Here is a 5,783-nt window from a genome sequence, read left to right as displayed (position 1 = left end):
ATACGTATTAGAGTGCATGGTTTGGGCTAGAATCAATTTGGAAGGCTGTCAAATAAAAAAAACAAAATAGGAAAGTAAATCCAAAGTAAAATTCATGACATGATTTTACTCCCATTACATTCCACTTCACAAATGCATATGTTTTACAATATCTTTAATAATAATTATTAAACATAGTAAAATACTTCCAAACTTGGCTCATTGCATAATTGTACTTCGAGTGAAAAAAAATTATCTGAAGCCTTGTCAATATGCCACTTCCTCCTCCCCCAGCTTTTAACAGAAGCAGCCTCCAGTAGAATAATCCAAGCTGTGTTCAAGAAGTTGGCAAGTAGGTCCAATTAAATGTGGTTTTACTGTATTCTGGCGTTTGCATATCTAGTTTGCCAAGAAGTAATCTTTCACAAAAAAAAAAAAAAAAATCTGTACTGGCCCAGACACAGCCTGGATGGTGCAATGCATCACATAACTTTCCCCCATGACTAAGATAATCATTTTTTCTTAAATAGCTGTGGAAAACGTATCATCCATCCATCATATTCCTATATGAATCACAAAACACCATCCTTTACAGAGCCTCTTACATTTATACATGACGAGCTGAAATTCATCTTAATAGCTCTGTTTATTTTAATTATTAAACTCAGAAGGAGTTAGCTTTTAGCCACCTGAGCTGGATGTATTTATTCAGGTGTACTCCAGTCGGATTATCTGAACGAGGCTATAAATGATCCTATTGACTATTAAATGCCGACTTGTCAAAGCTGCAGTCACACACATTCCCAAACCTAGGTACCTGCAACTCAGAGTGAAACGCTTCTCCGAGCTTTGCAAATCAAGTCCTGGGCCGTTTTATTTTTAGGCTTTAATTTTTTTCATTAAAATTTTTTTTTGCCCAATGTTTTACACACTCCTGATCCCTCGTGGGGGAGCTGACTCTCACAGCCCCTTCCAGCTAACCAACGCTCTATGTGAACCACCGGCTGTATTCAAAGTCCAGATGGAAAGCCGTCAACAAAGAGACTCCTTCCGCTCTGCCTGCTGCATGATTCATCCCTGGCGTGAGGACAGGCCCGGAGATGGCCCCACCACCTTGACTCCCATAGGTGAGCCAGGACAGGAGCCCAGGTGCCCCGTCCTCAGGTCAGCAGGGAGGGATCAGGTCAGAAAATGCCGCGAAACCCACAAGCTGGCCTTTGTTGTAAACCATCATGAGCTCATTAAAAACACATGCAGAAATGGTTAAACAAAATCCTCTAAACCTTTTACAAAATTGCCAGTCTATTAGAAGGTCTGAGCTCACAGCAAACTCTCCCTTCCAATGTGTGCAATGGAGCAGCTAATGTCCTTTGGACTCTTGTCTATGGCACCAAGCAGAGGGAGGTTTGTGGGGGAGGCTTGTTTGTTTTTGGTTCTTCTTGTTGTTTTTTAACTTTTTTTAAAAAAATCAAACTCTTAACTATATCAACCAAGAGGGCTATTTCTCCAAACGTGTATTGTTAAAGTCATTGCCTTAAAAAAAAAAAAATCTATGAAAATTATAAAATGAAAAGGAAGATTTGTGTCAAATCCAGGGGAGAAAGAAGAGAAAGGAAAAGAGATGACCGTGGCGTGAATGTTTTTGCGAAGTGGCTTTGCATCAAAGAGCAAAGCGGACGGACACACTGCATGGGGGCTTCGAAGCCTGCGACGTGGAAAAGTTGGACCCGGCCAATATTTACTCAGTTTCCTTATAAGGAATAGAGCAGCATCGCATCCCATCAAGTTGTGGACTCAGCAGGTGCATCTTCCTCCACATGCATTCCTTTGCTGCAATACGCCATGACCACAGACTCGTATTGTACCACAGTGTGGCTCTACCAACACGTGAACTAGCGCATCAGAGATGTGAGCCTGAGGCTGAGATGCTCTGAGCTCTCACCTGGCACGTGCCACCTTCTCCTGGGGAGATCAGAGTGACTCATTTAAAGCCCTGGGTATACCATATGAACATGTGTGGTTCCCTGGGGGGGGTCATGTCTGTTCATTATCATTATAGATATTAATCACATGGGTTTATATATATATTATGATACGAGAGTAAACATAAACTGAAGCTCTGGGTCTTGGTTTCTTCAGCCTTAAGAGAAAACATCTGTATCCAACTTAGGTTTGGGGATTAATCGGATCTAGAGAGCTGAAAGAGCTTTGAGAGGTTTGTCCAAAGGAACCCGAAATATGACGTAAGGTAAGATGTAGGAGGTTCGCATACCTGCACACGTACACGCGGACAAACCTACCTGAGAACGTGGAATCGCTTTCATTACTACGGAACTTTAACTTTCACATTTCCGGTAGAGACCGCTTGTCTCCAGGCCTGCCGAAAACTGAAATAGAGTTGAGACTATTGGTGCTCAATGAACTCCGGTCAGAAAAATCCGTATTGAAAAAAAAATTCACATTGGAAGGAAGGCTTTAAGATAAGAAGAAACTTTATCTTGATGTAAAAAATTATTATTATTATTATTATTACTATTATTATAGTGATGGCATCTCAAATGCACATAGTCCCTTTTCATCTGAGAGCTTAATGCTCTTGCGTATCTGCTTTCACATTATTCTGAGGAAGGAGGCTAGCTGGGGCTGGGGGCGGATTACTATTCTGGTCTTACAAACAGAGAAGTGAAGGTATCGGGGTGGGGGGCCTCCCCTGATCATCAGCAGACCTTCTCCAACTTTCTCTCGAGTCTCCTTCCCATCAGATGCTGCTGAGAGAAGGAGGTGAGAAATAGTCCAAGAAACCAACCAAGGCCGTTTTTCAGAGTAAGTGGGAAAATATTCGATTCTCCCATTTCAGCAGCAAACAAGTTTCGAGGTTCCTGTCTGGCTGCCACCCTCTGTCGGGCACCCATGTTTCTCCTCTCCCTCTTGCACGTCCAGCAACAGCTCTGTCAGCCCTGTAGCTACTAGCCTGTAAGTAGCAGTGCCTCGCTGTGGTTGAAGAAATAACATGTTTTGGAAACCCAAGCAACCCTTTCCTGGCTGGGAGCGGAGAGGGAGAGCGAGCAGAATCCTGCGGGGGCTCCAGCTCTCGGGGAGCTCGTAGAGAGGCCGGCACCTGGCCTCCTCTGACACCGGCAGCAGCGAGTGTTCTGCTGTGATCTTTTTTATTTATAGTTGATAGCATCCAAGTCAGGAAAACAAATAGTATAAAAACCACGTTGGGTTCAATCTGCAAATATGTAGTAGACAATGATAAGTGCAACGATGGTAAATATACGTTTCCTTAAGGCAGATTTTCTCACTTAGGCATAATCAGAATGTTGATTTCAGATTCAGATCTGATCAAGGATGTGCCCGGAGCCAGGAATTCAACCTTTATGGGCCCCTAAAGAGAGGAAGATCCCACGTCTGAAATGACAGCTAGCCAACGATTTGGGGAATGAACGAAATGTTTGCGAAGTCCTTCCACCGCCTTCTCTTCCCCACACCTGCTCCCGCACCTTCAGGATGAACGGACTGGAGGTCCCTTTGCCCCTTCCAGCTCCAGTTTTTGTGATTCTAGATTAGTCTCTGTGGAAGAACAAGCGATACAGCAATCTACAAGGAGAGAATATCGGACACACAATACAAGTCGTCGTGTAACGGGGAATAATTGGGTCATTAGATTGTTATCAAATTCTGGCCACTAGATTTTTGCAATTCGAAGAACAAAATTAACTCATTATTTCAAGAGCCACCAGTCTAGAATGCAAATTTTAAAATTGAGGATACAGATGTAAGCTTGGAATTGTTTTTGTTTATAATGCTTTAAAGTTATGTTATTTTAGGAGAGAGAAAAAATTATATATATTATTAAATAAGAATAATAATATGAGGATGGATTGTCTCATTCTTCAAGGGTGTTATTTGGCTGACTTTTAAACAGAAACACTTCAATCATTTAAAATCCTTCCATGCTGGTCAAACCTACAAACCGCCTGTATTTTGACTGAAGTATTATTTTTACTGCAAGATAAGCACCTTTACAGAACAAGTCGAATAACCGATGACAAGCCCTTCCTGCCTCCCTCATTTGCACATAGTGATTCTAGTACTGCTCTGAGGCATCCCTCAAGAAAAATAACATATAAATAGAATGTGAGAAATCACCACATTTTCTAGACTTCACACTTAGTATGAAAAACAAAATTTTATTGTGCCCCGACACATCCTCTAATTTTTTTTTTTTTCTCTTAACCGAAGAATTTTATCCGGAACTATCTCGTTGATTATAATGAACCCCCAGAAATACCTCAGTTCCTTCATCCAGATTCCCTCACGGCATGGAAGTGGCGTGCTGGTTGCAGACTGCTGAACTGGGCCAATCTCAAATGTAGTTTTCATTTCAAATTTGTTTCAATTTTTTCAAAATGGTAGAAATTCACACACAAAAACAATTTGGTTGGGAAATACGGTTGTATAACTGCGTCGAAATTACTCGATGCATAGAACGTGCTCTCCTATATATAATTAATAAAAGAACGTACGTAGAGAAAAACAGGGCGGACCATCAGGTATGAATTTTAGTTCGAGTCTTAACAAAAATAAGAACCTAAAGGAATCTTCCAACTGCCAGCCTTCGGTTTCTTTCCGTTTATTCAGTTGCAAAATCTTGGGGCTTTTGAAGAAAATTTTTACATTGAGGGCTTGCTTTGAATATAAACCTGTACCGTTTTTTGGTCCCTCCTGTCACATCCTTAAGAGACTCTCTTTCTCGAAGGCAGTTATAGAAATAACTTTATAAATTAAAATATAAATTTTTGGAATATGGTTCTATGCTATAATTTCTTCTATTCGATGAGAATTTTAAGTGATACAGAGAAACAGTTATAAATTACAAGAAATAGGGGTTTGGTTTCTTTATGCTAAATTCAAATAGATGGCACTAAGTTCTATGGCTATGGCTCACAAGCAATAAAGGCTTTTCTTAAATGTTTTCATTATCTATTATTGTACATAGTGCTTTTCTAAAGATTGTCCAAATAGACATCCTTAGGAAGCATTGTTGTCTGCCTAGTAAACATGCAATGGGCATTTTAATATTACCAAACAGCTCATTTATGTGATAGAACTCCAAAGAAATGATCCACCGAAAAGGTATATGTATATTTTTAGTCTGCTTAAAAACAAATTTAAGAGAGTCATATGAAAAGCTTAAATGCTCTTACTTTGATCAAAGATCATTTCAGAGCATCAGACATACAAAAATATGAGAGTCTTTAATAATTCTCTCAAAAATGAAGGACACACTGCGTTAAGTATGACTTTTAACGGCGTGAATATGTCCTTATTTATAGTTTTAAGTAATATATATATTTTAAGTCATACACGGTTAGGATACATTCCGTTAAGCTGTGTCACATATCAAAAGTTAGCTGTGATTTGGCATAGCACAGATAAATGAGGTTGTGCTATTCTTTCAAGTTCAGTGTCGTTATATATGCATTATGTATCAAAACACCAGATTTAATCGATCCTGTAAATGTTTGCCAATATTCACATACATTTTTCCATGTATCACTTCATATTAACTGCAAATACACCTTCCACAGATTTGAATATTTAGGCCAACATGACTTTTTAAAAAAATTCCTATAAAGTCATCTTAAGCATGTATATTGACATTTAATAAAAACAATTTAATTTAATGATTAACCACAGAGAGTATAACAAATTGTAAATAAGTCGTTTCCCTGAATGGACTCTCTATGGGTGTCACACGGCCTCTCAAAGCCACTCTTAATATCCTCACTGAAACTGTT

The sequence above is a fragment of the Pteropus alecto genome, unplaced genomic scaffold (assembly GCF_000325575.1).
Source record: "Pteropus alecto unplaced genomic scaffold, ASM32557v1 scaffold115, whole genome shotgun sequence".
NCBI lineage: Eukaryota > Metazoa > Chordata > Mammalia > Chiroptera > Pteropodidae > Pteropus > Pteropus alecto.
Note: the sequence above shows the minus strand (reverse complement) of the source record.